Source organism: Anabrus simplex, chromosome 2 (assembly GCF_040414725.1).
Source record: "Anabrus simplex isolate iqAnaSimp1 chromosome 2, ASM4041472v1, whole genome shotgun sequence".
In the NCBI taxonomy this organism is placed as follows: Eukaryota; Metazoa; Arthropoda; class Insecta; order Orthoptera; family Tettigoniidae; genus Anabrus; species Anabrus simplex.
In genome coordinates, this window is record NC_090266.1 from 1,141,747,493 (window position 1) to 1,141,768,834 (window position 21,342).

Here is a 21,342-nt window from a genome sequence, read left to right on the forward strand (position 1 = left end):
TCTCTCTTACAACTTCTCAGCTTTCACCTTTTCTGACTTGTTCTTTTTAAGATTTTATTGTCATTTTCTGGTTTGTTTTAGTTTTTTACTTATTGTATTTTATTTCTTACAACCCTGCATTTGTATTTATTACTTCATACCATTTCTTGTTATTGATATTGCCATAGGAGACTGGGAAGAACATTTTAGGAAAGTACTGCACAAGGAAAACTTATCTGTAACTACAGTAGATAATATCGTACATGGAGAACAAAAACACTTTCAGGACTTCATCCAAGAGGAAGTAAAATATTCCAGAAGGGACTTAAAAGCTACAGGAATTAATGGCATTTTCATCGAATATATACAAACTACAGGAAATATACTACTAACAACATGAATATCACTTTTCAATAAGTGCGTGAAAATCAACGAACTCCCTGACACCTGGAGACACTCAGTGATGAACATCTTATATAAAAGAAAGGTAAACACGAGTTTCCTAGATTCACACCGTGGAACTGCCTTACAAATCAATATAATTCAACTCTACCAGGTTACTAACAACGAGACTGATAAAAGAGATAGACCACACCTTACCGGAAGAGCAACTCAGCTTTCGACGAGGAAGATCTACAATGAATGCGATAAAGAATCTGATTGACGACATAGAGGATGCCCTCAGACGTCCTAAATGGAAAATTTACGCGATCTTCGTAGACTATAACAAATCGTTCGACCTAGTGGACAGGAAGAAGCTACTGCAGAAACTGGGAAACATAATAGGATATATGAATCCTTTAACGAACATCATTAGGACCATTCTTGCTTTTAATTACATCACTGTAAACGATAACGTCTCAATCTCGAAACCCATAACGCAGATGATCCAATGAGCCCCATACTTTTCAATATAGTGGTCTCAGACATAATACCCACTATAAAGGCCGAAGGCGACGAGGTACATATATGTATGCAGATGACATGGTACTCGTATATAAAGAAAACGAAAAAGTAGAAGCTGCTTTCAACAAGCTGAACATTTGGGTAGAGGGCAATAAATTCAGAATTAATCGACAGAAGACGGTACAGATGATCTTCCGAAAGGGAGGCAGAACAGCATTCACAGAATAAATTTACTGTGAGAACGGAGGAGAAAATATGCCAGTCGTAAACAACTTGAAATATTTGAGCATTACATTACAGACATCAGGAACTACTTATACCAGACACATCAAGGATAGAGTGACTGCTGCGGTAATATTAATGAATGACATCTTGATCTTGCGCATAAACTTTCGGTTGAAGTCGATATGAAATTGTTCCATGCAAAAATATCCCCGATAATGACGTACGGACTAGAATTGATATGAGAACATTCCACTAAAAGAAATATTCGAGACAATGAAAGTGTAAAAGCAATCCACATGAGAAAGATATTACGTTTGTCCAAATTCACTCCTTCAAGACTATGTTACGAGCTGACAAGAGAACACTTCTATACAGAAGAATTACGACCCAAACTAATATTGCCATCTAGAGATGTAATCAACCAGTTACAAACAGAGCTTCAAACCGAGAAGGCAGATATATGGGAAACATTTTAAACCACAGAGGCTATGACCAGTACGGATTGGATGAAGGCAGACTACGAGCTCAGGCACATAGTGACTAGATTAGCAACACACTGTTTTAATCACCGCGTGTGTGCTAATAAAACTTTTCACACCCAGAGAAAGGAATCTATATGTGTACTGTGCGAGAGGACTTGCGGCTTATATCATGTTGTGACGTATATTAAAAGACAGATTGGACTAACCAATTTCTGTTTAATATAATTAGTCATGTAAACATATTTTAATGGGCATTGGCTGCAATATAATCTTTACATTTCTTGCTTTGTTGTAAATAGATAGCTAAATATGTGAAGTACCATTCCTTATTTTCTGTGTACCCTTCCTATTATGTTTTCTTCTGCTAGTGGCTTAACATCGCACTGATACATTCAGGATTTTGACGACGATGGGGTGCGGAAGAACTAGATTTGGGAAGGTAGCAACTGCGACTTTAATTTATTTACAATTTAGGACATTATATGCTCTACTCTAACTTTCTTTCTCAGAAATAATCCTACAACGCATCTATCGTGATGCTTTTCTACTGCCAACATATCCACCATATTATCCTGTTTTTCTTCTTCGATTCTCTTTTTGGCCGAAATTAATTCGTCACACGTTCAGTTTGGTGATATATCGCAGGTCAGTTCTAAGCTGCCGGTTACGACCCAGCCGGTGTTATCGCCCTCCATCACACCAACTATACAGCAGTTAAGGCACTCAGTGACAACTTGACCTCACTTAATTCAACATTAGAAGCAGACACTGTAGAACACAATGTAGCACAAGCTGACAGTTAAGAGCTCTGATTGAAGCTCGTGACCCATCATCCGAAATTATCTCTCTAAACGTAGCACACAGCAATCTGCGTGGATATTCTTGGTACTAGCTGGTGATGTGGTTCCATCCACAAGAGTAATATGAAATCAGTAAAGTTCATAGACCTCTTGATAGACCTAAATTTCAGCTAGTGAACGACCGGAAAGGGGACACATGTCAACTCTCGATTAATCGGGATAATATAGGGTTAAAGCTTCCCGGAACAGTAAAATCGCAGTTAACCCGAAAAAGTTAAAAAAAAGAACAGGTGTACAGTAAAAAGGATAATAAATTATACTACTGTATTGTTTTTATTAACTCACCCAATACGCTGCAGTAAAAGTAGCACTCAGCACAATTAATAAATGGAAAAATAAACAGCACCTTTCCCCACGGCACTTAACGCCCTTGAAAGGGCCTTGGCCTGCTCAGCGACCTCTGCTCAGCCCGAAGGCCTGCAGATTACGAGGGGCCGTGTGGTCAGCACGACGCATCCTCTCGGCCGTTATTCTGGGCTTTCGAGACCGGGGCTGCTATTTCACCGTCAGATAGCTCCACAATTCTATTCACGTAGGCTGAGTGGACCTCAAATCAGCCCTCAGGTCGAGAGAAAATTCCCTGACCTGGCCGGGAATCGAACACGGGGCCTCCGGGCGAGAGGCAGGCACGCTACCCTACACCACGGGGCCGGCACAAAAAGGGAATTGAGCCAACGGCACGTGGTGTTCCCAAACGGTCACCCATCCAAGTACTGACCACACCCAATGTTGCTTAAATGCGGTGATTGGACGAGAACCGGCGTATTCAACATGGTATGGCCGCTGGCACTTTTCGTTGAAACTAATAAGGCAAAGAAAAATGTTCAGACTACCTAACATTACTATTTCTGAAAATAACCAGTCATGATTTTCTGCTTTTGTACCGAGAAAAACTTTCTTCACTTTTCTTCTCAAGTTTCTCAAAACACGTTTCTCGGTGATGAGAGTATCATCCTGGCAATATTATCCCGACCCTTCTGTAATTCTGTATTACTGTAACTCCTAACACTCGTGCAATTTTAGTGTTTTTGATATCGCGGTTAAGCCGCAACGCGGATGATCCGATTACGGTAAATCGAGAGTTGAGTGTATGTGGCAGCCAATGAGAAAAGTACAATCTGCCTAATATTTCTAAGTAACCAGCAGTTCCCGCCTATCAATTGGAATGAAAGTAGCACCGGTTGCAACGGACGGCATACTGGTAATATAGAACGAACTATGTGAGTCAAACTGAACAAGACTAGAAGAAATGAAGGCATAATATATTTTTTACGATTTCCTTCACGTCGCACTGACACAGATAGGTCTTATAGCGACGATGGGATAGGAAAGGGCTAGGCATAAGAAGAAAGTGACCGTGGCCTTCATTAATGTACAGCCCCAGCATTTGCCTGGTGTGGAAATGGGAAACCATGGAAAAACCAGCTTCAGGGCTGCCGACAGTGGGGATCGAACGCACTATTTCCCGAGTGCAAGCTGGTAGCTACGTGACCCAAGTCCCGCGGCCACTTGCTCGGTGGCACAATATTTGAATGGAAGGCCCCATGTATGGAAAGAACCCTAGAGGTCACTAAATTCACTGAAAGTAGGTTGACACATACAGGGTCAGCTGCCTAACACCACCACCAGCAATATTTCTGAAACAAGGAATTTTGAAATATCACTTTCACAGACAGAACGTTAGGAGAAAGTCTAATGAAATTAGTGGATGCAATTAATTTTAAAAATTACGGAAATATAATTGTCAACACAAACTTATGTATTTTTCAATGTAAACCCCTATTACACTGATCAATAAAAAATGACTTTCGGTGTATATCTTGGTACTCAACACGCCTTCTGAGACAACTGAAACATTTTGATTCAAAATATGCAAACCATTTGTCTCTTATCACCTACCGTCCTTGAGATATAAGACTTCAAGCATTGACATGCGTTTAAAATTGTATCAAGGAAACCAACTCACAGACAGGAGTTTCACTGGAGCATTGATTGCTACATGGCTTACTAACGAACATGGCTTTAGCTACGATCAGTATGAGTGCACAATATGACACTTATTGGATTTGACTGTTACATAGCCGCACACGTAGCAATTTGAATTTGTTGAATTTGTGCAACCTCTGAACGTCATAATATGAAAGAAGCAAATTAAAATGTTTGGATTTGTATGAACAGTAACGAAAAACAATGAAAATAATTCTCGATGAACGGAAAATGAACCTTTGTCAACATCTTTAAAACCTGACGTGATAGAGCAAAACCGGTTTTCAGATTTGACATCAGCATGGAAATCTGCACCGGAAACAGTAAACATCATGTCAGATATCTACGCCTTGTAAATAAGGAGATTAATAATGCCATTTTTTACAATGAACATTTTGATTCAGTCCCCAGAAGTTCACTCATGTGTCTATCGGGGAAAATGTGATGAAGGAAGAACAGTGATAATGTAACTTAGTATCGTGAACTGTCTTTTATAGGAAATGAAAAACAGCGCTTTACATGCACATGTTAATATTTTATTAACTGTGTCCTTTTAAGAATTCTGTACTCTCTGGAATACATTCCTCAGAGAACTGTACACATTCAGTTAAACAAATGTTCAAAGAGTTGCCCATCATTGTCCGCAAACACTAGTCATTGACCACGGAATTAATGGATAAAATCGTTAATTCTGTGGGGCAGTGAATTCAACAAATCACTGAGGACATCGCTAACACTCAGATTTCAGTGCCAGTGCATACTGATCGAGGATATTGTTTCTAGTGCAGCTTGTCGTGTTGATTTCCTTTTCTTCTCAGAGTATCTCGCCTTTCATGGAATGTCTATGTTTCAACAACTCGACCTAGCTCCCTGTTATCCTTACCTCCTACCAAGGATGAAGCAAACATCTGAAGGGACGTCATTTTACACCAGTAAACGAGGTAAGAGCAACATCACAGACCGCAAAAGATGGCTTCCAACAGAAGCTTTACCAATGCTGGCGAAAGCGTTAATTCACCCAAGGGGATTACTTCAAACGTTGTGCACCAGTGTTTTAAATTATTCATGGTAAAGAACTACTCTCCAAATCCCTGAACTGTAGGAGCCCACCTCGTACAAACGTAGAATGAGTCCGATTCGGCGACATCGACTGTTAAATAACTTTCATCACGCAACTTACGAAGTGGTGGTTGTTTTTGTTGCTATTAATTTAAGATATTACCTTTGCATTCTCTTCGGCTCCTTGTTTGAATAATCACCGCAGTGGCCTTCAGTTCAGGGGGACCCGCGTTCGATTCCCGGACGGGTCCAGTATTTTAGATGACCGAGTTCGATAGCTGCAGTCGCTTAAGTGCGGCCAGTATCCAGTATTCGGGATATAGTAGGTTTGAACCCCACTGTCGGCAGCCCTGAAAATGGTTTTCCGTGGTTTCCCATTTTCACACCAGGCAAATGCTGGGGCTGTATCTTAATTAAGGCCACGGCCGCTTCCTTCCCACTCCTAGCCCTTTCCAGTCCCATCGTCGCCGTAAGACCTATCTGTGTCGGTGCGACGTAAAACAACTAGCAAAGAAAAGTATTTTAGATGGGTCTGATTAATTCTTGTATTTCGAAGATTGGGTGCCAGTGTTCGCGTCTACATATACCTATTTTGCCCACACAACTACAAAACACCGTCCGGCTCCATAGCTTAATAATTAGAGTGCTGGCCTTTGGTCAGAGGGCCCCGGGGTCGATTCCCGGCAGGGTCGGGAAATTTAACCTCAATTGGTTAATTTCGCTGGCAAGGGCGCTGGGTGTATGTGTCGTCTTCATCATCATTTCATCCTCATCACGATGCGCAGGTCGCCTACGGGGGTCAAATCAAAAGACCTGCATCTGGCGAGTCGAACTTGTCCTCGGACACTCCCCGCACAAAATGCAATACGCCATTTTATTTTTTACCAAACACCGCAGAGAAACGCAACAGGGAATACATCCCTGCAAAGAGGAATGGTGTCTGAAAGGAGATCCGGCCGTTAAACAGGGCAAACTTCACATGTGTAATAGAGTTCGAATGCGCAATCCCACTAAGGTTTCCGAAAGAGCGACGAAAGATGATCAACATTAATTTTAATTACTATTTATTTCAAAAGAGGCACCTGAGCCTAGGCTCATAATGGTGCAGTACAATTAATTACATTTGGCAACAAAGATGAGATTTGAGAATATCAGCTTCTAGGACAAAAATATACTATACTGTACAATGAATAATAATAATAATAATAATAATAATAATAATAATAATAATAATAATAACAATAATAATAATAATAATAATAATAATAATAATAATAATAATAAGGTATCATAGTGATAGAAATCAAATATGAACAGCAGTGATATAGTATACTAAATCAGTACTCTATACGCTTGGCATTTTTACTTTTAGAAAATTAACAAGCTTGGTTTTAAAGATAGGTAATTTAGCGGCTTCTCGAATATCAGATTTCAAGTTGCAAAGTGTGTTCGAATGAGTTTGTCCATTTTTCAATTTATACAACATAAGCTTTTTTACGAAGACCATCTAGTGACAGCACTTCACAATACTAGTAGACCTGTATGGTTGGTGTTAAGGTGGGTAAGTTGAAGAGTATTTTCAGTGCTCTTTTCTGTAAGATACTGATCTTTTCAAATTATTCTTTACTGCAACATGCCCAGATATGAATCATGAAATTCAGGTGACTTTCAATTAGTGCATGATAAATACTCTTCAACAGTCCACGAGAAACTTTGTATTTTTATCGGCTGAGTACACCAATAGCAGGAGTTATTATATCACTCAGCATTGTGATGTGATTCTCCCAAGTTAGCCACTCATCTATGCTAAGTCCTAGAAATTTGGTTGATTGAACTCGAGGTATCACTTGGTCATAGAAACTTAAGCTGATATCCAGAGGAAATGTACATAATGGTTTGTGAAATATGATATAGTTAGTTTTATTATGATTAATTCTTAGTCGGTTGGTTGTAAGCCAGGTCTGAATTAAAGATATGTCGTGTTGCATCTTTTCTTCATAGCTCATTTTTATTGCAAGTTTTTGTCTTTTCATTTTACCGTAAAGTTTATTCTTTTGGTCAATGAGGCTGGAAAGTGTCCCATTCATCCTTGGGCAATATTGCCTACCTTTGAATGTCTTATTATTTGGTTTATAATTCTGATTTATAGGCCTACTGCTACTATTGGCTTCCTGCAGATAATTGTTAAGTTTATTTACTATCACATCACAACCATCGCTTTCACTGATGATCAGAGGATTGGTAAACATAAGCATTCATGTTCTTCACATTACATATTTTTGGTTTCAAGTATGAATTTTCTGTTCTCACTTTCGATAGCAAATTTATATCGCAGACTAATAAATTATGATCACTATAATAATTAAACTGTATTATACAGTTTGCACCTACACAGCTTATTGACATAAACATGATCTAATGGACTAGCTGTACTGTTAGTAATCCTGGTGGGAAATCTGCTGTTACATGGATTTTGGTCATAGCATTCATATAACCTCTTAAGTTCAGAAGGTAGTAGACTCTGCTGAAGTTTGTCAATATTGAAATCTCCTACAGTAAAACACATATAATTACTGTATTTATTCCATATGTCCTCAAGTACATTAAGAAACTCTTTGGAAACTTTCAAATGGGGATTATAACATCCCAAAATAAGAATATCCCTCTCCAGACCGCTCACCTTAACCAATAAAAAATTGTACGGAGTACCAGGAATGTTAATCGAAACTAATATTTTAGCTTTATAGGGTTCTTTAATGTATTTAGCAATCCCTCGCCCTCTATCTTTCGTTCTGGAACAAAAATAACCTTCATAACTTTTCAGATTATAATATTTCTCATCTTGTGGAAGTAACCATGTTTCTACTATAATAATGATTTCTAGCATCTGTAAATCTACAATTAAACTAGTTAAGTTTAGCCATTTATTACGGATACTTTGCGAGTTAGCATAAACAATTCTCAGATAGCAATCTCTGGTTTTAAGTTGTCTTAAGTTTGTTAAATGAGCCTCTACGATTTCCATATCATAATTCAAGATGATTCAAGATTAAGAACATCTTCGATATTTCGTATGCTTATCACATTACAGTTTTCCTCTTTCCTAACAAAAATCTTACCTTCCCGTGTCCACACATACTTATAACCTTTCATTCTTAAATCCTTGGCTCTCTTAAGAAGACCTTTGGCTCTGGGTGTAAGATGATCATTGATGTAAATCATATGATCTGAAGCATTGAAGCCCACTGCTACAGATGATATCTGCCGGACATTCTTCTTTACTGCCATAAATTCCTATTTTTTACATCTGTTCACAAATTTGACAATGATGGGTCTGGGTAGTGCCTTGTTCGCCGAGGGAATTCTATGAGCAGTGTCTACATCACGCTTGTTTAACTTAAATCCAATAGCTTTACCAATATTTGTCACGACACTATAAACGTCTTCATTCGGAAGTTCTGGTGAGCCGAGGATTTCAATATTGTTTCTCCTTAAGTATTGGTTAACATTCTCCACTTCGTCATGGGAATCGGCCTTCACCTTGTGAAGTTCCTGCTGAAGTTTCTTGATCCCTTCATTCCGTTTACTGATTTCCAGTTTTAAGTCTTCAATGACTTTAGTATTGAAATCAATACTTTCCTTCAGCCTGTCAATAACTCTGTCAACTAATCGATCCATTATTGAATTTTAAAATGTTGACTCACGAAGTATTTTATTCACCGCGGCCGACGGATCCTCTGAGCGACTGTTTACGTTAGGTGGACTCCTCACATTCCCATCCGCTGCACTGCGCTGCTGTGGCTGTTGCTGCTCCAAGCTTGCCATCTCCTTGCTACCGCGACTCTTTCGTTTGTTCTTGGACATAACCTCAAACAAAAATTCCGATCTGAAACAGTTTCACACTTAGTTCACGTAATATAAATGTTATGTCTTATACACCCGTGACAATTTTTCACACACACAGGTCGTTGTTACATACAACTCAGTCACCAAGAATCACTAATATCCACACGAAAACAACAAATCTTCAGACCAACCACCAATGCTCTCCTACTCCGTTGCCATCTTACATCTTCTTGTTGTATTATCTACGTTATGGGAACATAATAATAATAATAATAATAATAATAATAATAATAATAATAATAATAATAATAATAATAATAATAATAACATACATACATTATCATTATAGACTGTTATGCCTTTCAGCGTTCAGTCTGCAAGCCTCTGAGAATTTACTAAACGTCGCCACAATCCTCGATTTGCAACTAGTGTTGTGGCCTCATTTAGTTCTATACCTCTTATCTTTAAATCGTTAGAAACCGAGTCTAACCATCGTCGTCTTGGTCTCCCTCTACTTCTCTTACCCTCCATAACAGAGTCCATTATTCTCCTAGGTAACCTATCCTCCTCCATTCGTCTCACATGACCCCCACACCGAAGACGGTTTATGCGTACAGCTTCATCCATCGAGTTCATTCCTAAATTAGCCTTTATCTCCTCATTCCGAGCTCCCTCCTTCCATTGTTCCCACGTGTTTGCACCAGCAATCATTCTTGCTACTTTCATGTCTGTTACTTCTAACTTATGAATAAGATATCCTGAGTCCACCCAGTTTTCGCTCCGGTAAAGCAAAGTTGGTCTGAAAACAGCCCGATGTAAAGATAGTTTCGTCTGGGAGCTGACTTCCTTCCTACAGAATACTGCTGATCGCAACTGCGAGCTCACTGCATTAGCTTTACTACACCTTGATTCAACCCCTCTTACTATATTACCATCCTGGGAAAACACACAACCTAAATACTTGAAATTATCGACCTGTTCTAGCTTTGTATCACCAATCTGACATTCAGTTCTGTTGAATTTCTTACCTACTGACATCAATTTAGTCTTCGAGAGGCTAATTTTCATACCATACTCATTGCACTTATTTTCAAGTTCCAAGATGTTAGACTGCAGGCTTTCGGCACAGTCTGCCATTAAGACCAAGTCGTCAGCATAGGCCAAACTGCTTACTACATTTCCACCTAACTGAATCCCTCCCTGCCATTTTATACCTTTCAGCATATGATCCATGTAAACTACGAACAGCAAAGGTGAAAGATTACAGCCTTGTCTAACTCCTGTAAGTACCCTGAACCAAGAACTCATTCTACCATCAATTCTCACTGAAGCCCAATTGTCAACATAAATGCCTTTGATTTTAATAATCTACCTTTAATTCTATAGTCCCCCAGTATAGCGAACATCATTTCCCTCGGTACCCTGTCATATGCTTTCTCTAGATCTACGAAACATAAACACAACTGCCTATTCCTCTCGTAGCATGTTTCAATTACCTGGCGCATACTGAAAATCTGATCCTGACAGCCTCTCTGTGGTCTGAAACCACACTGGTTTTCATCCAACTTCCTCTCAACGACTGATCGCACCCTCCTTTCCAAGATGCCAGTGAATACTTTGCCTGGTATACTAATCAATGAGATACCTCGATAGTTATTGCAATCCTTCCTGTTCCCTTGCTTATAGATAGGTGCAATTACTGCTTTTGTCCAATCTGAAGGTACCTTACCAACACTCCACGCTAATTTTACTACCCTATGAAGCCATTTCATCCCTGCCTTCCCATTATACTTCACCATTTCAGGTCTGATTTCATCTATTCCTGCTGCCTTATGACAATGGAGTTTATTTACTATCCTTTCCACTTCCTCAAGCATAATTTCACCAACATCATTTTCCTCCTCCCCATGAGCTTGGCTGTTTGCAACACCACCATGATGATTTCCTTTTACATTGAGAAGATGTTTAAAATATTCCCTCCACCTCTCCAGTGATTCCCTGGGATCTATTATGAGTTCACCTGAATTACTCAAAACACTGTCCATTTCCTTTTTCCCTCCCTTCCTAAGATTCTTTATTACTGTCCAGAAAGGTTTCCCTGCTGCTTGACCTAGCCTTTCCAGGTTATTACCAAAATCTTCCCATGACTTCTTTTTGGATTCAACAACTATTTGTTTCGCTCTGTTTCTTTCATCTACGTACCAATCCCTGTCTGCCTCGGCCCTTGTTTGGAGCCATTTCTGATAAGCCTTCTTTTTACGTTTACAGGCTGCTCTCACTTCATCATTCCACCAAGATGTTCGCCTTTTCCCATCTTTAGACACAGTTGTTCCTAGGCATTCCCTTGCTGTTTCTACTACAGCAACCCTGTATGCCACCCATTCACTTTCTATATCCTGAACCTGCTTATTGTCTACTGTTCGAAACTTCTCACTAATCATATCCATGTACTTCTGTCATTTCCTCGTCCTGGAGATTTTCTACCCTTATTCGTTTGCAGACAGATTTCACTTTCTCTATCCTAGGCCTAGAGATACTTAGTTCACTACAGATCAGATAGTGGTCTGTATCATCGAAAAATCCCCGAAAAACTCGTAGATTTCTAAAAGATTTCCTGAATTCACGGTCTGTTAAGATATAGTCTATTATGGATCTGGTACCCCTAGCCTCCAATGTGTAGCGGTGAATAGCCTTATGCTTGAAGAATGTATTCGTAACAGCTAAACCCATACTAGCACAGAAGTCCATCAAACGCTTCCCATTCCCATTAGCTTCCATATCTTCCCCACATTTACCAATCACCCTTTCGTATCCTTCAGTTCTATTCCCAACTCTCGCATTGAAATCGCCCATTAGCACTATTCTATCCTTGCTATTGACCCTGACCACGATGTCACTCAATGCTTCATAAAACTTGTCAACTTCATCCTCATCTGCACCCTCACATGGTGAATACACGGACACAATTCTTGTCCTAATTCCTCCCACTGACAAATCTACCCACATCATTCGCTCATTTACGTGGCTAACCGAAACTATGTTGCGTGCAATGGTATTCCTGATAAAGAGCCCTACCCCAGACTCTGCCCTTCCCTTTCTAACACCCGTCAAGTACACTTTATAATCTCCTATATCTTCCTCCTTATTTCCCCTTACCCGAATATCACTTACTCCTAGCACATCCAGATGCATCCTCTTTGCTGACTCAGCCAATTCTACCTTCTTTCTTCCATAAGCCCCATTAATATTGATAGCTCTCCATCGAATTCCATTTCGTTCGCCAAGTTGTTTCCAATGAGTCCCTCGCCTGTCAAATGGGTGTGGGACTCCATTACTCCCATAGGTCTGAGGCTTGCTTAAAGTGTTTTGAGCTCGGTAAATTCATGAAGCAGGATGCTGCCCTACTTGCACATAGTCCAAGTGAGGATCTCTCCTCTAACGGGTTATGGACCACCGGTGAATTGTGTAGTCCTAGCCGCCTGAGCACAAGGAGGGCCACGACTCAGAATATGTCCGAGATGCCCACTCCCATTCCATAGCAACTGGTATCCCGACTCTCAGGACCACTTACTAGGCCACTCAGCCGTTACCCATGGTTCACGAACGAGGACGTGACTACAGTAACCCACAAACATGAACCATTAATAATAATAATAATAATAATAATAATAATAATAATAATAATAATAATAATAATTGTTACGGGGCTACCGTGGTGAACAGAGGTGAAAGAATGTGTGGGCATGAATGAGTGGACAGAGAAAAGGTCGAAATTTAAATAAAACTTTAAAATTGGTAATCACATTTCTTGCCTTTCATTTTGTTCTTTTCAAATTTGAACTTGCTAAGCAATAAGAAATAAATCAGGTACAAGGTGAGATCGTAAAAACAAAGTTAGAATCTCCCAGGACAACTAGACAACATGATTCTACAACATGAGCTTGAAGCTCCTCAGTTACAAATTTGACAAGAGCACCACTGCTCCTTCCAATACATCCTCAAGATTTCCAGAATTTACGTTAGTAGAAAAGGAGCGTCCTTGCTCCGCACAATTACACTCTAGGATAATATTCTCCAACATTTACAAGATCCAAGCCTATCAAAGGCACAACCTACATTTAACAAAAACCAACAGTTGATACTGTGTTATCTGCTCAACAGTCTGATTTACCTTGACAGGAAATGAATAATAGAAGTTTACTTTAACAAAGGTAACAAGTACCCATTCTACGTGGTCTTATTTAAAAAGTTACTGGCCGAAAATCCAAATGTTAGTAGGCGAACTTTGGCACTCCTTGAAATTCACATGATAACACTTAAAACCCTATGTGGGCTTATGGACGGACGTTACGGGGGCTGAGCCTATATTACGGAGGGGACTAGATGAAAGGAAAACATTTGTTTAAGTTACGAGATAAATTTTAAAGGTTACAAAATCATAGTCAGCTCAATGTCAGGTTGAAGGGGAATACACGAGGGTTCCCACTCTTTATTCCACCGAGCTCGATAGCTGCAGTCGCTCATGTGCGGCCAGTATCCAGTATTCGGGGGTTCGAACCCCACTGTCGGCAGCCCTGAAAATAGTTTTCCGTGGTTTCCCATTTTCACACCAGGCAAATGCTTGGGCTGTACCTTAATTAAGGCCACGGCCGCTTCCTTCCCACTCCTAGCCCTTCCCTGTCCCACCGTCGCCATAAAACCTATCTGTGTCGGTGCGACGTAAAGCAACTAGCAAACAAAACTCTTTATTCCCTAAGTAACGTGAAGTTCTTTAGAATAGTTTGAAAATGTACATGAGAAATAGAAGTTACATTACGAAAGAAATTTGAAACCTTCCTCTCGAACTATCTTTCAGAGAATATTACACGATTACATTGAGTCTGCCATTACCTTGAGCTGGTGGACCTCCCGACGATGGACGAGGCAGCCCTTCCCCTGCCTCCGCTACGAACAAACTCTAAACCTCTTGACTGGAGCGATCAAAAGACAACATGGCCCGAAATGTCCCAGATTTTATAGTGGATAGAAAGGTTCCAGATTTCTCTGGGCCGAAGCCCTGACGCACCCCCAATTTTCATTGGACAATGAAATATCAAAAACCCTGATTGGTTACTTCAATAAATGTACAAAATTTCTTCTTGGCTACAATTTTAGGCTGGCGGGAAGAGATAGAAGTGCTGATAACCTTACAGTCCCAAAAAACAATCAATAAACAATTCAGTTTAGGAAACCTTGACACGTAAAATTAATTCAAAAATGAATTGTTCAACCTCGCCCCAGAGGACACATATGTTGGTAGTAGGGACATTAATTTGTCGATGAATGTTCAAACATCTTCTACCACCTAGTTTAATGTACAAGTTGCAGATCGCCTTCTAGAAGGCGCTCAATTTAAATGCACGGAGCGGATGTACTTACGGAACATTAATAATAATAATAATAATAATAATAATAATAATAATAATAATAATAATAATAATAATAATGCGGTAACGTACTGAGGTACGAGTAGACTACTAGGCCTGCTCGTCGATTTGAGTGAAGGAGATGAGGATGAGAGAGAATTAGAGATTTTGAATTAGACTCGACGACTGGCGGTTCTAGATTTAATAATTTTTTATTCGCATTCATCTGATCAGAACAAATTTAAGTTTTAAAGTTGGATTATTGATTTGCTTTGAAGAACAGATGTTCTGCTTACGTATTTTTTATTGACAGAAGTATGGGTATCCTCCTTTTCAGAGAATGAAATTCATTAACACTTTGACATTCCTCTGGAGAATATGTAGTTATGATCTTCTCTAGATGAATCAGTTTGTACACTCAAATTATTCCAACCTCATGAAAATAATCCGTCGAAAAATGCGTACGACAGCTATTCTCTACCATTGTATTGTGTAGAAATACTGTGCAGTATTAATTTACGTATACAATACATACACTCAAGCAGAATGTTCACATAAAGGAAGGAAGCATTTATATCAGACTACGTTTATTTATGTTTCACAGGATAATGTATTCCTGTGGGAGGATAAACATTTTTAACATATAATACTATTTTCATCCGTAACTTCATTATATAGTCTGCAGGAAATTAAAATTAATTTTACAGGGCTGAAAATAAGTACAATCTCTACCACTGTTTATAATAGCAGACAATGGACAGTTTCTGCGATCATTCGGTATGGGATGAAAGGTATATTTCATACAGAAGTCTGCTTTGCTGCAAGAGGATTCAGACGAGTTTTCAGAGCTTTATTTTTACATATAGAAGTCGCATTACATCGCGCCGACACGGATAGGTCTTATGGCGACGATGAGATAGGAAAGTGCTACGAATGGGAAGAAAGCGACTGTGGCCATAATTAAGGTACAGCCCCAGCATTTGCCTGGTGTGGAAATGGGAAGCCACGGAAAACCATCTTCAGGGCTGCCGATAGGGGTGTCGAACCCTTTATATCCCGAATGCAAGCTCATACTTGCGCGCCCCTAACCGAACGGCCAACTCGGTCGGTGTTTTATTCTGGTTCTCTAATTGAATTCAATGCATGTCTCCAGAAGCCCGGCAGTTCCAATTTAAAACCTGTAATATATTCTTTATCCGTCTCCTGGTCTTTTCCCAATGGCCTGGGGTCGGAACGTTGTTTTGAATTTAGCTCAGTTTTACGGCCGGCAACCTTTTCTGACGGTGGTGGTGGTGGTGGTAGTGGTGATGATTATTGTTTTCAGACGAAGTACAACTAAGCAAAATTCTTCTATATAACACTAATCAGACAGAAAGAATGGAAGGTATCCGATACTTCGAAAAATGAAGATATCGGCCAAAGAAAGAAAAGACCAACGAAGGGCATGAAAATGAAAGACTCCCTAGGCCTCGAATGCTCTAATACCATCGGGGTCGGAAAAGAAAAAGTGTTGACCAAGTGAGGTCGGATAGGATACATAAAAGTGCAAGTAATTGGAAGCAATGAAGAATTCAGCTGAGGGTCCCGCGTTCGCCAATCCACGCTCCCAAGTTAAGAGACCTGAGTCCCCTTTTAGTCGCCTCTTACGACAGGTAGGGGATACTGTGTGTATTGTTCTCCCGCCCCTACCCCGAAGTAGATGTATTCACTGCTGCGTGTTTCTGTGGTGGTAGTGTGATGTGTTGCATGTAAATGAAGATGTGTATTAAGACCTTCACGAAAACTCAGTCTCCAGACAAAGATCCGGGAATCAATCCTAGCTCTCTCTGAACCGAAGGTCACTACTCTAATAACATTTCAGCCAAGGAGCCGGGCACTTGTAAGAGTTTGAATGCAGATTAAAATGGAACTCTACGCGTCACGGAGCGGAGGGACCGGGACTATAATTTGTGTGTTGGGATAGGCAGACCAACTTTCAATAAAGATCATTTTTAGGATACCATTAAACCAATACGAGCCTCCGTGGCTCAGGCGGCAGTTCGCCGGCCTCTCACCGCTGGGTTCCGTGGTTCAAATCCCGGTCTCTTCATGTGAGATTTGTGCTGGACAAAGCGGAGGCGGGGAAGGCTTATTTCTCCGGGTACTCCGGTTTTTCCTGTCATCTTTCATTTCACCAACACCATTACCATCTCATTTTATCTGGCATTCATTAATCATTGCCCGAGAGGAGTGTGACAGGCTTCAGTAGCCGGCACAATTCCTATCCTCGCCGCTAGATTGGGGCTTCATTCATTTCATTCCTGACCCAGTCGAATGACTGGAAACAGGCTATGGATTTCATTAAAGCAATAGATATACCCCGAAAAGTTCCAGTAAGGCAAGGAATTATCAAGGATGTTCGGAATCTCTTGAATAACGATTGTAGTTTTGAAAGGGGAACTAAAAATTATGTTATTGTTTTTACGTCCCTCTAACCACTTTTCGGCGCCTTTCGGAGATGTCGAGGTGTCTAAAATTTGTTCCGCATGAATTCTTTTACGTTCCAATAAATCTATTGACATGAAGCTGACGTATTTGAGCACATCCAAATATCACCGGTCTGAGCCAGGATGGAACCTGCCAATTCGGGGTCAGAGGGCCATCGCCTCAACCGTCTGAGTCACTCAGCCCGACGTAAGGTGAAGTAATGACAGGCTTAAATATTTCGCATCACTGATCAGCTGGCTATGGAGTGAAGACAAGACAGGAAATAAGTTCTTATTAGTTTTACGTCACACCGAGGTAAGAGAGTTGGGGCATAAGTTACGGCAACTATTTATTTACACGAATGTAGGATCTATCAGGAAAATGGAAATATACTGATGGTTGAGGGGAGCGTAAGGTGCTATGGAATCTCTACTTTCGAGGGGAGCCCTCAAGTGTAAAAACCCGATTTCCCAGAATCTTGGCACAGTGAAAGAGGGTTCGATATAAGCGAACACTGTTTTCGGCTTATCCGTAGACACTCTGTCTTTCCCAAGAAGATAACGGTCGAAGTTTCCAACGTGCTTTATGTGACTCTTACCGCGTAACAAGTGCAACTGACTCGATGGCGCAGTGGCTATCGCCAAAGTTTCATACCTTTGCACCCTATGTTCACTTCCCAATTATTATTTTTGTTTCATATATCTACTTACGTCCATTGACGATTACTACATCCATGTTTCTTATCAAGTTACTGGATATAAGAGCGTTATGTTGATAGAAAAATTATAACTGTGTTTCACAAAGGAATGTTATGCACTTATTATACATAGTGTCCCAAAAATCACCGACAACGCTTAGTATGTTGTGCGGGAAGGCAAACAGATCCGTTTTCGAGAAGGAGCCCACATCCAGAAACGCACGGCTTGGACGCTATAGCACACCGAAGTGTGAGATGGGTGTGCGTTCCGCATGTCGTCAATAAATCCAAAATGAGTAGCAGATCGGGCTCATTACAAACGCTTTCGAACTGTGTACTTCCTACGTCATTGCAGAGCCTACATCGGCGGTGCTGAGCCTCACGCACATGACCTTGAAAAATTTCAATCGTTCCGTGCACTCGAGAACTAAGGTCCTCCGCTGACGTTACGGTAGTGTCATACACCATACTCTTCACACTACCCACATAAAATCTTGCAGCAATTCTACCATTGCAATCCGCTTTGCCGTATGCAAGCAGCATTTCGGTCATTTCTGCAGCTGTGTACTAGTACATGTCGCACTGCTGTTAAAAACGTTACTGCATTGACAGACTACAGTACACAAGTAACGCAATAGGATGCGCATCAAAGACTGTGTAGCGCATGCGCAGGAATGATATTAGGTTGAAGTCGTACATCCGCAGTGCGCAGATGGCTAAAGGGTTGCACACCTCCCGTATTAAGACAACAAATCGGTACAAACTGTCACAAATGTTCTCAGATTTCGACGCTCCCCAGTGCCCAAACCGTGCATTTCCGGACAGGGGCTCCTTGAAAACTGATCAGTCCGCCAACCCGCAAAATATGCAAAGCCTTGGCGGTGTTTTTTGGGGATAACCTGTAGGCTATATTGTACCCTGATGAGATAGGCTCTATGTTTCATGATTTGATTTTGATATGAGAAATACAGATATAAAGGAATATTAAATGAATACAGTGTCAGTTTTGTGTGGACGGGATAATTTCGACATGAGCTAGACATATCGCGACTGTCCGTCGCCACAGTGTAAGCTTGTCATTAAGGGGAAAATGTTTCTTGGCCAGAAGATAAGAGGATTAAAGCTAGAGCTCACAACAACGAAGTAATGACTTCGAGGAAGTGAAAGAGTATATATTTCGGACCAAGGCCGAGCGGATTTATCACCAATACCGAGAATGTGACGTGCCAGTTTTTCCACGCCCGAGGCATTTGGTGTTGTCAACGTTACAAGGAAGAGATTTCAAACTAACCGAAGCGGTGTTGACCAATGAGAAAATTTATCACAGGCCCGCAGATAAACCAACATAAGAAAAACTCAGAGTGAACTCCAGTTAGCTTCTCCGATAACAATAATTAAATTATTCCAACCACATAATTGAATAGAGGGGATTTTTGTTATATCGTTCCCATGTTGATTAATTGTAATCGTAATAAATTAAAGTAATGAATTCGTGGAAATGACCCACGCTATCTCGCCATTGGTCGAGATGAGCACGCCATCAGGGACGCCGAGTTAGCGCGCGAAAGGTGGAGGACAGAAATTAAGTGATATTTCCATGATCACCGAACGATAGGAGTTCAGAATACGACACATGAATGTGTATCGCCAGTGTATTAAGTAGGATAAAGCAAGAGATCCAAATCCGCCTGCATATGCCGATTTAGGATAACCAACCCCCCTCTCCAGGAGCTGACCGCGGATGACCCCGGCGGGAAATCATATCGTCCATAAAAGTCCAGAAGCGGACCTCACATCACGCAGTTCTTACCAGTCACCAGTCGTTATCGGTCACCAGTCGTGTCAGTCGTATGAAGTAGTTGAGACTCTGACACGTTGACTCTGTAAGTCAGTACCTCGGGACGCATTCGAAGTCAGTTAAAGCTGAAAGTGCGTGAATTATTAGGAGAATGAATACGAACAGTGAAATTATCCATAGTACCGAGTGTAACTAATCAGTACAACTGTATGTAGAATTTAATAAATGCCATGTGATTGAATAATAAATAATTAACGGAACGCCGATAGTACCTTTGGAAGGCAGTGTGCGGAGCCTGAAGTAAACACCTCAAGATAGACGGTGAATAACTATCCGAGCAGGGAACCATAGGAGCTAGGCGATTATCAAGACGGCTTAGAAATAAGCCAGGAAGTGCCGGTTGAAGACGCGATACGCGCCGGTTCAAATGAACGACATTTCGTCGTAATGTGTCACGACGTGTGTTTCGGGCGTATATGAAGAGTATATTGTGCGAGTGTCAGGGGTCTAGGAGCACCTATAAGTGTTTTTTTTTTGTTATTAGTATTCTTGTGTAAAATAGTGCAATAAGGTATTAATCATGGGTAGTCACCCAGAAGTGTTTTATTGTGTTAAATTTGTATTGTGCGACATGATGGACGAGTAGATCACCATGGGGCCGTAAGGCCTATATCTCCTCCGCTACGAGACAATGGAATTCTACATAGGAATGAGTACACAATTTTGATATTGGGGGATGTTATCGCGACTAAACGGGGTTCAGTGTAAATTAATTATGGTTACTTAACATGGTCCGCTTCCCGAGTCCATGAATTTATTTTTTTGTTAGACGGACGAACTAATTTATATTAACGTAATAATGGGTTAGATTAATTAATTTGAGTATTTGTTTGTTGTATATAATGTAAATATGGGATATATTTCTTTCAATTAATACATGCTGTTTGTAATACTTTGAATTAAGTTCATTTCAAGTGTTAAATTCTTTTTTTGTGCTAACCCATTTATTTGAATTTCATTCACTGCGGTGATCATTTGTAATTTAATTAGGAATAATTTCTATTAGACAGCCAGATTATGAAAGAGCCAGAGTATGTAAGATTTGTGTTGCGTACGGAAGGTCATTAAAATACTAATAATATTCATGTTTGTGTGTTGACAAAGGAAAGTAAAATAATAATAATAATAATATTTGGGCGTGTGCAAGTTAAAGTATAATAATAATAATGACGGTGCTTCGCGAGTTAGCCAGTGCAAATATAATAATCAATGTGGAGATGACATGTAGCGTTAAAGACTTCATTCGCGTAGTCAGTTTGATTTTACGTAAATTTTTGATTTTACGTTTTTGGACTTTAATTTAACCATTAAAATTTTGTTTAAAAGCGATATAGGCACGTGAATTAGAATGGTCACGATATGTTAAAAGCCCAGAATGATTTGAGTCCATATTTAGAGTTGGAAGTCATGAGGGACGAATATCCGGCGTGAAATAAATTGAGCCGTATTGTTTGTAATGATGAAATAGATGAATCTCAAGGCCTAAGATGATATAAATGCATATGCCGGTGTTATTAGTGGTAGAATCCACGCACCGAGGATTATTTTATGAATTAAATATTTGAAGAGTTCC

General features: G+C 40.2%; 1 pseudogene; it reads right to left on the bottom strand.

Annotated features, from left to right (window-relative positions):
• Positions 1-3,121: 3,121 nt before the first annotated feature.
• Positions 3,122-3,240, bottom strand: LOC136864989 (5S ribosomal RNA; annotated as a pseudogene).
• Positions 3,241-21,342: the final 18,102 nt, after the last annotated feature.